A 13069-nucleotide genomic window follows, 5' to 3' on the forward strand; every position below is an offset into this window, starting at 1 on the left:
TACGAGGGTAGATTGCAAATACATATATTACACAGTCAAAGTTAACTAAATCGAAAACACGTTTATTAAAGTGTTAGTACACCATGACACTAAAGGCTTGGCAGAAGCCCTAATCAAACGACGATGAACTGGCGTCAAAGCCTGGAGAAATGCGTAAGACTCAAGTCCACTGCCCGAGTACTTTGAACATTAAATTTACGTAAAATGCCGAAATATCCCTGTTGAGATTTAAATGATTAAGCGAAATGCTGCACGTAAGAACGTACGGCTAAGTGGGGTCGGGCACAGAACTAATTGTAAAAGATTAGGTAAACTTACGACTATGGCGATGAACTGTAAAAGTGGTGCGAAAACTGTAGGCTCTGCGTTCACACAGCGACCGACCCCTTTGAGCTCCTGGCGACAACTGGCGCAAGAGCCTCGCACGACCTCGCGCCAAGACGCGTGTAGAGCGGGAAAACAGCCACGACCTGTTTTGGACTTAGTTGTTAAATTTTGTGATATTACATGATTATTTTACAATTGCACATAATTCTCATATTACTTCAGTATCTTTTAATTGTTATTATTTTGGTTTCTAAAAAGAGGAATTACTTATTTAATTACACACTAGCGAATTTGCCACACCTGACTGGGCGCTTTGGTTGACTTGCTGTTCGTCGCGGCGCACATCAACTCACACGGCGGACATCACGCACGGGCGTGTTCGTTGCACTTACGAGTAAGTGTTGTTGGGATGTAACAGTCTGTGCGACCAAGGGGGAGCACCAGCGGCTGGCGTCAAATGCCCTCCCACCCTCCAACGAGGCAGTTACACCCAACAAAACCACTCTTCACATGCATTGAAGTGGTTCACCGGGCCGTCGCACTGAGGGAGTTAGAATGGAGTGGGGTCCCTGGGCGTGGCATTCCTAGTGAGTGTGTTCTCACAATTAAATTAATGGCGGTTTCGGCACGACCCTTCCCTGTGTACAGGACAAAAGTAGGGAATTTTGTATATTCTCAGTCGTGCTCAAACGCGAGTATACCAGTAAATTTAATAGCGGATGCAAACCCTTCCTTTTATAGAGTTGGCGGCAGCCCCGTCGTCCCTTGGGACTCCGATGCCGTGATTCGACCCAGGAAGTAGTCCCTTAAATTGGCTGGTACTCGTGGAGCTCGGTGTGATACTCGGGTTGGAGGTTGTGTGGGTTCTGCCTGGTCATGTTGCCTCCCCTGGTGTGCATCGGTCGGCTCATGGACACTCATATCCCCTTGAAACAGTAATATATCTGTGACGTAGTCCCGCCGATAAACCGGGGGATGGTGTACCCGCCTGGAAGGGATTGTGTTAGAATTTAATCTGGTGTCACTAGGATTGATATTTAGAACTGGTTGACTACCCCTACTTCCATCGGCTCTGGCGCTATCGTCCGTGCGCCCCCCCCCCCCCCCCAGGGCAAGTAGAGCTGTTCGCTAGCGGCTGTTGCTGTGAGCAGCATGTGCAAGTCATCATCCGCTGCCTTCACTGTGCATACCGCCTCGGCTCAACCTCCTCCTCCCCCTCCGACATAGGTTCCTCGACGGACAATACAAACATGGACTCGCTTAGGCTGACGTCCAGCAGCCACGAAGGTTCGTCGAAATCGTCCGATTCACTGTTCATGTCATCGTCGTCCGGTTGCCAGACAATGGGAACCACCTCCTGTTCGACCTAAGAGATAGGTGGATGTCGGGAATATACAAGTTCGTGTTTCCTGCGAGTGGAAGGGTACTGGGCGAGGCGCTGGAGGGAACCGGGGAGTCAATGAAATTTGTGTCCTCTGCGTGAGTCCCTGAGATGAGAAAAGCTACATCTGAAGTAAGGGTAGGCGATGTGACAGTGGTGTCGTCGTCGTTCTGTCTGTTAGGGTCAGCAGTGTTTGGTTCGGACGAGCTCGGATCTGGGCTCGGAGTCGTATCTTTTCGCCTACTACCTTGTTGTCCCGTCTCTACTGGGGCCGGGTCGGTGACTACGAGGCGCAAGTCGTCGCGGTGTACCTTAGCCGGCCGCCCCATGGGAGTGCGTACTGTGTAGGTGGATGGTCCGGTTCGCCACAGAATCTTACGAGGCTCCGACCACTTAGGAGCCAGCCCTGCGCAGAAATTACGTTTTCCAGAAGATAGGTTGTGCTGCCGCACATACACCCACTGGCCGGGTTCAAGTTGTGTTGGTGAGCAGGTGGACAGGGGTGTTTTCTGTACCAAAAATGGCTCTTGTTGTAAGCGCACCTGCTCCCTCATGGCAGCGATCTCCTTCCCCCATAGGTCCTCGGTAGCCACCGTGGCTACCCGACATTCTCCAGGAAGAGCCAGGTTCTGCCCCAGTAGCAGCTCGGCCGGAGAGTGACCCGTGGCTGCGTTTGTGCGTCGGTGCAAGCAGTATAATAGTTTGGGTAGGTGAATGTCCCACTTTGAATGATCATCCCCGAGACGGAGACGGAGCTGAACCTTTATCTCCTGGTTCCTCCGTTCCGTGGGATTCGCCCGGGGATGGTATGTGGGCGTGGTGTGATGTGAAATCCCCCACCGGCGGCATCCAGCACACCAGCGCCTCCCTGTAAACTGGCACCCATTGTCCATCAACAGGACCTTCAGGAAGCCGAACCATTGGTGGATCTCCATTTCCAGTAGGGACGAATAGGTGCCTGCCCCGGACGTTCGATACTGGGAAAGCCTCTACCCAGCAAGTAAAAAGGTCGGTTATCACAACCAAAAACCTTTTCCTGCGGGAGGTACGTGGGTATGGGCCCATGATGTCCAGAGCCAAAGTGTGAAAAGGCCCGCTCGGTCTGCGTGGCTGCTGTTGCTCCACTCCATCGGCATGCCGCGACTTAAACTGCTGACACAATTGGCATTTCCGCACATAATCGCGGACGTCCCGGGCGATGCTGGGCCATTGAAACCTCTGACGCAGCGCCCCTTGGGCCTGTTCCGCGCCCAGGTAGCCGGCCAGGTCGTGGTCGTGGTAGAAGCCCAGAACAGCCGGTCGGGCAGCTTCGGGCACAAACGTCCTCTAAGCCTCCATGTCCACCGGCACCCGTGTCTGTAGTTCCCCATCGACACACCTGTGGTACAGCTGCGTCTGCTCCCCGCACCTGGCCACCTACTCACCCACCGACTCGTTGTTCTGTTGCGCTCCCAGCACAACACCATGTAAGTCCACGAAAGTGTCAGGATGGCAAGTGTCTGGACTCAAGTTGGAAAGAGTGGCGTATATGACTGCAGAGCTGTCTGTTCCCGGAGTTGCAGCAGTGTGCCCTACATGAGGTAGCAGCTACTCCCAGCTGCCCTAATCGTGGTGTTAGGGTCAGGGTGTCGTGACAGTTCGTCCGCCCTCTGGTTTTTCGCCCTGGGATGTGCTCGATGCAGAAGTCGAAGTTCTGGAGCATCAGAGCCCACCACGTGAACTTTGACTTGCAGCCCTGTACCGAGTCAAGCCACTTGAGGCACTTACTATTGGTATGGATGGTTAAGGGCCTGCCCTTCAGGTGGTGCCTGTAGCACCCTACTGCCCACACGACCGCAAGGCACTCTTGTTCGTTAACATGATAACAGCAAGCTGCCGGGCTGAACTTGGCGCTCGCATACTCCACGATGCACTGTTCCCCTTCTGGACCCAGCTGGTATAGCACCGCTCCCATCCCCTCCTGACTGCCGTCGATCTGTAGAAACACATGGTCCTCGGGATGTAGGCGAGCGAGCGTGTGGCACTCCTGGAAAAGCGTTTCACGTCGGCCAGCGCGCGGTCCGCCTCGTGGGTCCACCGTAACCTGGTTTTGGGAGACAGGAGGGCCATCATCGGCGCAGTGACTGTGGCGAAGAGGGGGATGAAGCTTCTTAGCCAATTGAGCAGGCCTACCAGCTGTTGCAACTGTTTGCTGGTGCGTGGTGAGGTTTTGGCCTCTATTAAATAAAGTTGCGCTGGCAGGGGCCGACATCCGTCCCCGCTCATAATATGGCCCAAGTATTCCAGCTCCATAATGCCGATGTTATATTTGTGGGGCACGCAGGTCAGTCCGTGTCTGGCCAGCCGTTCAAGGACCATGGCAAGGTGTTGCGCATGTTCCTACCATGTTCTCGACCAGACGATTACGTCGTCCAGATAGACTGCGTCAAACTTGCCCACAAACCCATCTAGGAAACGCACCATCATGGTCTGGAAGGTCGCGGGGGCATCCATCAGCCCAAACAGCATGGCACAGAACTGAAACCTGCGGCCATCAGGTGCGGTGAATGTGGTCTTGGGCCTGTCTTCAGGGCATACTGGCACCTGCCAGTATCCCTATTTAAGGTCTAGGGACATAAAGATGTGGGTGTCCCCCAGCACTGCCAAGCATCTGTGATATTAATGAGAGGTGGTGGTGCAGGGATGGTGACAGAGTTGATGGGTTTGAAGTTGACACAAAACCTGAGCGAGCCATCCTTCGTTTTCGCCATTACCACCAGGCAGTTGTAGGGCGACTCGCTCGGTTCGATCACTTCATCACGCAACATCTCGGCTATCTGGATCTGGCCGAAGGGGGTGGAAAAGGCAGTATACTTGCGACAACTCGGATCCAATAAGCACTGATGAAAACTATGATTCTGATCAATAACCGAAAATACACTCGCCTTCCCTAGATGCTGTAGAGCACTCTCTACAGTGAGCAATGGAAAAACATCATTGATGACTTTAGAATTCAAGGGTTTGAAATTATGTACGAAACTATATTCAGCACCGTCTTTCTTATGGAACTAAGAAAGTAGGAGTACTAAGTCCGACGTAGAAGGTGTAATAACATCGGCGGCCAACAATTTCTGAATTACTTCATTCTCTGAAGCTTCGGGGGCGATACTTTCATATACCTTGAATGAACTGGAACATCGTCCTTAAGATAAAAACGGCATGACAGTATATCACACTTGCCAATCTTACATTTAATGACGTCAGGAAACTCCCTAACTAGATCTGCTATCACCATATCCGGCTGACGTGCCGCCAACTCTTCACAGGACATAATAGACACACTCAACTCGTGCTGGAAAACAATCTTAACAGAAGGATCAAACCCGAATGACAATCGATGTTTATTCAAATCTAAAACGCACCGCTTTTTTCTAAGAAAATCCAAACCCAGGACGAAATTGGAAGCCAGCCCCCCGACAACTGCAAATTTCCAACTCCAGGAAAACCAGTGAATCTTAAAATGTAATAACACAGATTTATTGGCATGCACAATGTCACCATTGGCCACTTAAATCCTAATTTCAACTTCGTTGAGGACGAAACGTTTCAAGCGTTTATATTGACTGAGCAAACTATCCAAGCATTGCTCACTAATACAAGAACACATCATTCCAGTGTCAATAAGAGCGGGGTAAAAACTACCCAAAATATTCAAGGGCAGAAAATGCAACAAGGCAGGAGGAAAGGATTTACGAAACACGCGGCTACTACGACCTTTCTTACGTTTTTCCGGTTTTAGTTTTCCGGACACTTGAGCCCGATAATGCCCTGGCTGTATGTCGGCAACGAAAACACCGCCTTTCAACAGCATTAACACGCGGACTAGAGCACTCAACAGTGACATGCCCCAACATACTGTAATTGGCGCAATGCCTCCTGCCACGAGTGTCTATGACAGGTGAGGCAGACGCGGTATTCACTGTCAAGGTCGGAGCAGCTGGCAATGCAGTCGCGTGACTCGCTGCAGCAGTGGCAACATCGACTGAAGCCAGGCGGGCCTCAAGGTCAAGCACCCGAAGCGGCTGGCCAGAAGCCTGATTCACATAGGCAAGCACTGCGCCAGGCACGGGATTACGCAGACGGGCGGAATGGCTAGCTCCCTCAAAAACCCGGGCATGCCTCAAACCACTCGAAGAACCACATGCGGGGTTGATTGACGTGACACACCCTTGACAGGAGCACGCAACTCATTGAAGGGCGCGGAATCGCAGGATGCCGCAATCATGTCAGGCGCCCAGGAATGATTAACAAAAGTGACCGGACGTGACTCACTTATGCCATCCCGCACCGGAGATGACACATCATTACAAGCTAAGTAACAAGAGAATTTACCACCTTGCGAGGACTTATGAAACTCCGCGCGGTATTTATTTGCCGCATCAATGTGACCTTTAACCTCATTCCCCCATTCACGTAAGGCATTGAGAGTAGAGGGAGGAGTCTGCATAGCACAAATCTGAAGCACCACTGGCGACAAATTACCCAATATTAACTGTACAAATTCCGCCTCAGGAAAATCTAAATTCAAGGCCTTAGCATAATCAGCTACTGAATTGACAAACTGGGGAATGGATTCCTCTGGCCATTGAAATTGATAAACCAGTTCCATTTTACAAGAGTCCAAAACGCGAGGAGGGCAAACACTGTCAATCAACTGCTTCGTAAATGCCGAAAAATCGTCCCCATGTGAAATAACATCCATGAGCAACTGCACATAAGTGCCAGTACATTTGCTCATTAGCGTTTTCAGGAAAGCCTCTACTGGAACTAGAGATAAGTTAGTCAACCTCTCTGCGGTGACCACAAAATCCAGAACAGACTGAGGTTCACTTCCGCCCAGCACAGGGAGTGGCTTCAAAGCAACAAAAAAATAATTTTTGATTAAAGGGATTGCCCGCAGGCAGACTCACATCGGAGGACGGGGTCTGCAGTACCCTCGTTTCAGAAATATCTGCGCTGGACTCACGCACAAATGCAGCCAGCCGAGCGCGCAGCACCGCAACAGAGTCGGACGGCAAGACCTCCAGATGATTTTCCTCACAGTGCTGAACCAGCTCGTCCTTGTGGAGTTTATACAACCAGGAAACCCCAGACATAGGCATGTTTCTGAAACAAGGCACAGAAAACCTCTCTGGCTAGCAGAGTAGCACAGATTTGAAGTGTCGTGAGGCAGGAGACCACCTCAGTCAACCTCACTTCCAGCGCCGAGACAATACACAATAAAAATAAGGAGGCTCTTATTGTAGAGCCATACAGAGAGAATCTGGCTAATAATTAGTGTTACAACAATGACTGTAATAGACAGAAGGAATTTCAAAACAAATGTAAATTTATTGATAAACTATTCAAACAAATAACAATAATATAAAGTGTATAATAAGTTTATAGGAAGCAACAAGATGCTCGCAAATTCAACAAATAATTACAAATTAATTAAGCATGATAATCACCAATAGTAAATACGTTTTAATACTAGCACATATAAGGGGGCAGTAGAGACAGTCAACTAGAATCAAAGGAAAACTTGCCCAAAGTGCCACATCAACCAATGCATATAATAACAACATTACATTAAAAGTACATTAGAAACAACTACAAAATGTGCTTTAAAAAAAGATAACAAAACTTACGTGCTGCCTGTCCGGGGCATGGTGGTACCTCGATAAAGGAACTGTATGGCTATGATGTCGCCCACACACTGTCATAAAAGCGCGTGACCAATCAAACTATCTAGAGGCACGGAAATTCGTCCAACCTCACCAAAGCTAAGGCGACTTATAACTGGAAGGTAAAAGGACAAACTTTAAAAATTGGCTTCACTGTACTTGGCCACAACAAGCACTTCAATACAATTCAAAATGATAAAACGTGTGACACCGACGAAAACTTTAGACAAGACCATATTCACCCACAGTCCTCGGCACACAACCACACAGCTGATGACCCCGGACAAAACAGGCCAACTGAGCACAGAACAAGGAGGGAAATAAAGAAGTGCGACTCTTACAGTGGAAACTGAAACCATGTTTCACGCGACATGTGTCGCTATCTTTTGGGCGGGCCCATAACTACCAGCAAATAAAAAATCGGAATAGAGGTTCTCATACGAAGTTTTTTTAGTTAATATGTTTTTTTGGTTATATTAAATTATCTCCTTGGCGGCGCAAAACTAATTTAATCGATGCGAAAATACTTAATGCTGTTTTGTAATAAACCGTCATGTAATAAATAAAGGAGTAGGAGGTGCAAAAATTCATTGTATTACACACCACAAAATTAGTGGCTACCTAAATAGAGTGAATTTTCACTGGTTTGTTTGCCTGATAATAGCTTATAGGGGAAGTCCATGTAATTTGGCCCACTTAACTTCATTTGCCAATAACATAATGTGGTAAACCATTGGGCGTTCAACGATACTGGGAAATTGAAAGACGGATTGGGATATCACCCATTGAAAACCAGAATGTTTTTAACGACAGTAGTTTCTTAGAAAAAATTTGTAAAATAAAATTTTCAGAGGCGTGTATTTTGGTTGATGGCTTGTAATTTGGCCCAGCATGGTGTCTAATTTGGACTGCACCATATATTTTACAAACTTTTACACTAAATTTCAGATTTATTTCTTTAATATGAAAACTATCTTTGACCGTAATAATAAATATTATAAAAATGATAAATTCAGTGGCGTGTGGTGGAGGTCTTGTGTGGGTAAGCTGTCTCACCCATCCCCGAACTTATGGTGGGGGGTCCAGGGGCTCTCTCCCAGAAAAATTTTAATTTCTAGGTGCAAAATGGGGCTATTTTTGCAGTTTTCCTGGTAGAAATATAAAATGCACTTGGCCAGCAAAAAAGTTTTCCAAGTAATTGGCAGCCTGTTAACCACTCATTTTTCGAATATAAATTACAATTAAAATGTCTGACAAAAGATTTTCCTGTTGTTTTTATGTCTAAATCAGGAGTCGGTCTCCCCACTGCCAAACACTTTTTATCTTCAAAAGAAAAATAATTTAAATCAGTACTCAAAAAATTGCAAAAACGCAGTGGCCGGGTTGAGAGTCCTACTCCATCCCGGACAGCATACACTGCGGAACTCACAGCTTACCTTGTTGGCACATGGATGGCAGTCGCAGATGAAGTTAACATTCTCACTGGCTAGCACTTAAAACGAAAACAGTAAATACCAAAACAGAATAAAATGTTCTTAAAACGGACACTGTTGCACAATGAAAACTTGCCTTATAAGTTGTAAAAATTAATTTTTTACCGGTATTTGTTTGTTGCACGAAGCGCACAACTAAGGCCAGCTGCTCTGGGTAGAGCGGGCTTTGAGCGAACATTACCGAAGTAGTCTCACGAAGATACGCGAACCCTTCCCCCCCTCCACCCGGCCTCCACACCCGCCCTTCACGTTACCATGACAACCGGGTGACACGCTACCCGACGCGCCCGCTACGGTGATCGCATCTCATTGGCACACGAGATGAAATTACCAGATAGCAAAAATTATTACATTATGCAAAGCAACGTAACAACAGGGTAAGCACTGCTTACCTAGCATCTATTGAATACACACCACTGGATAAATTATAAAAATACATTTTACAATCCAAATTAACGTAAAAAGTATGATTAAATTGTAAGCTATTAATGTTTGCTAATTTTTGCATGAATATTTAGATTTTCCTTTCTTTGCAGCACACATCACAAAAGTAATAAAGCTTGTCACTTATGTCCGGACAGTCTTAATGAGCCCATCCTTTGCATTCGTCACATTGGATCCAGTCTTCATCATTTGAATCCCCACAAACGATACACGATACAGTATTTGTTGACTTTTGAGACACAGTTTCTTCTTTTTGAAACACTTTTCGTTTCTTCGGTTTAGTTATGGTGGGGGGTGGTTGCGACAGGGTGTCCATGTGGGGCGTACCTGTCAGAATCACACCCGAAGCATAACGTCGCTTTGTTGTTCTCTTCGAGCATTCTCCAGAAGTCGATGGAATAGGACTTATCTGTTGAATTGGAATGTAGGTTTTTGCCACAGGTGTTGCTGCTCCCTTGGGTTTTACAGTTGTTCCTTCTGGAGTAGGATCTCTGCCCACCTGAACAGTAGGCCTATGCCTATCTGTTTCTGGTGTAAGCACTTTTTTCCTTGGAACAGTGGGGCCAACCCTTATAGTTTCTTCATCTGGCGAAAGAACATTGTCCACATTAGCAGTAGGTCTAACAGTTTCATCTGGTGTAGAATCTTTGTTCACCTGAGCAATGGGCCCAGCTTGGTGATCAATGACTGACATTTTTTTCTGATGGAAGCATTAATGGTGGCTGATGGATGGAGCAAAGTCAGCATCTGAGAAGACATGTTGATCAACTGGCCATAATCCTGTGGTCCTGAATGCATTTACTGCAGTTGACATTGTGCAGCCCTTGGAAATGCCACTCCAACCAGTGATGCTATGTGTTCTGTTGTCAAAATCTTCCCTGGCTTCTCTCTCAGTTTTGCAGAAATTTCACTACTCACGAAGGTATTAAGTGGTTTGAAAAAGCCCACATCTAATAGTTGCATGCGATGCGTGCAATGGGATGGCAGTGATAACATTATGACACCATGTTTCCGTGCTATTTCAATCGCAACTAGGCTTTGGGTGTGACTGCTGTGGCCATCTAGAATCAGCAACACCTTTTCTTCGAGTGATGGTTTCACAAAGGAAATAAAATGTCTCATCCATTCACAAAAGAAATCAGTGTTCATCCAGCCCTTCTTTTGACAACAGAAAATTGTACCATTCGGTGCTCCAATTGTAAGACTTTCCTTCATACGTTTCCTGCCATAGATCAGCATAGGTGGAAGATAAACCCCTGCTGCACTGAATGCATAAACACCAGTCACGTTCTGTCCACGATCACAGCTTGTAACTGCCCCAACTTGGCGTTTGCCCCTCATTGCAACAATTTTTTTCGGACGCTGTACAACAGTGTGCGATGTTTCATCCATATTGAACACTTTGAATGCTGTGATGTTGTGTTCATCAACCAGATTTTCCAAAGTATCAAAAAACTTGTGAACAACAACTTTGTTAAATCCAGAAGCTCTTGCAAGAGAGGTCGCTTCAGGGCTTCTGAGACTGATTTCAGGGTGACGTTTCATGAAACCAGATAACCATTCTTTTCCAGCTGTCTCTGTCGCATCGCAAAAGCGAGTTGTGATTCCATTTGCCTTCGCTATTTCAAATGCCAGTTTCATTACTGGATTCCGGGTTAAACTGAAACAAATAAAACATGTTATAGCATAATATAACTACATTAGAGCTTACAATTAGCCCTATTGTGAATAGCATTAAAAATTTCATAGCATATCCTAGGCTAATTTACTCACCCATAGAACAATCTCTCCAAGTGCAAAATATGCTGCACTAGATCTTCCTCTAATTCAGGAGGTAAATCTGTTGGTCGTCCAATGGGTACAACAGACTTTTTTTGATCGGCCGCATACCTCTTAAGTGTAGTTGGAGGTAAATTAAATCTCCGTGCTGTCTCATTAAACCCTACACCATTCTTTACAGCATTTAGAGCTTCACTTAAGTTTTCTAATGTCCATTTACAGTAAATTCCCTTCGACTTTCGGTCTTCTCTCGTTTGTCATCTAAAAATTAAAGTAGACATAATTAATATACCATAGATGTAACTGTAGTTCGTGAACTGTAAAATTTTATTTTACTTTAAGAACTGTATAGAATTATATAGAAATATGAATTTTCCGAATTTTTAGGTTGTCATTTCTACTGTCGGTGTAATTTTCCAAGGATTTTCAAGGATTTCGTTGGTCCAAATTACACACCAGGTAACAGGCACCGAAAACATTGCACAATTTGTAACAAACATTTTCCAGACATTTGATAGATTAGGTTACTTACCCCAGAGGATTGAATATTGTTCAGGTTTATTGACGTTTCCAAATAGGCAACATGAATACAAACGAACACAATTTCCAAATCGGTACGAAATAAGATCAAAATCGCCGTTCGCAAATAAACCAGCGTCTCATGTGTGTCGTTAGCGCTCGACAACTGAAAGTTCCTAGGTACGCCGCTTCTGAGCGGCACTGGTTGTGAGGCGCTGCATTGTTCTGCTATCTGCACACAAGCTCTTGAACTAGAGCCGGACCAAATTACACGGACTTCCCCTACATTACTTCTCCTAATAAATTAATGTAGTTATGTCAGCAATATATTATGAAAACTACTATCTAGCGGACGGGCCCATAACTACTTCAAAAAACTAGGTATCAGTCTCGGTAATTAGAGTTTCTCCCCACGCAACTGAGGGCTCGACCAAAGCTTATATCTAATACACCAAACAGGTGGCGCCACCAGCGTGAACGTAAGCTTGGTGCGGTGGGGGGGGGCACCTAAGTCACGAAACGTCAGAAGGGAAAGAGGGGTGGAAGGGGTAGGGGAGGTAGAAGTGAAGGAACGGCAACGGGAGAAGTAGGCGCCTACTTCAAATTTATTAACTGGGTCGTATATGTTGTTTTTGGGTTCAGTCTCTGTCGCATTGCTAGTGTGCCGTCTGATTGGTGCGTGGAAGTGCAGTGTGAGAAACGTCAGTTTGTACGTAGGTCCAGGAGTTTTCTTACTGTGTAAACAGGTTTTTCACGATATTTAAGCCATACGTATGTTGTACATATGGCATTATTTTGAAGAGGCAGGATAAATGATAATGGTTAATTTTAATGGAAATAAAATGTCGTCTTTTTAAATTTCCCCGGGAAACGAAAGATTTCGATTATGTGGGCGAGTTGCTTTTTTTTTTTTTTTTTTTTTTTTTTGTCATTTCTGATTTACTACTTTGTCTATAGGGATAAGAAAAAAATCACATACTGAGGTTTTTTTTTTTGCTGCAAACAATAGCTAAACCTTTCATTATTAGAACACGCTATACTTTGCTTGCTCCAATTATCCACAAATATTCGTTATCGTGTTTTTTTTATTCTCCCCTTCCCCTGATCTAACGCCCCCTTTCTCCCTCCGTAGGGCCAGGCCAGTTTATCATTATTAATAAACATTTTTTAAAATTAAGTTTCTATGATTGACTGTTTTATCTTGCAGGTGAACGCCCTCCCCCCCCCCCCCCCCAAATTCACCAGCTTACAAATATATATATATATATATTATTTCCCCCTCTCTCATTCTGAACTTAGTTGAGAAGTTGAGCGGTAGGTGTCGCTCGTGTTGTCGGCCATCTTGGATGCCGCCATCTTGAATGTTCACACATTTATATGCATATATGTATTACGCATATACACACATATAAATATTCACA

The sequence above is a fragment of the Bacillus rossius genome, chromosome 1 (assembly GCF_032445375.1).
Source record: "Bacillus rossius redtenbacheri isolate Brsri chromosome 1, Brsri_v3, whole genome shotgun sequence".
Lineage (NCBI taxonomy): Eukaryota > Metazoa > Arthropoda > Insecta > Phasmatodea > Bacillidae > Bacillus > Bacillus rossius.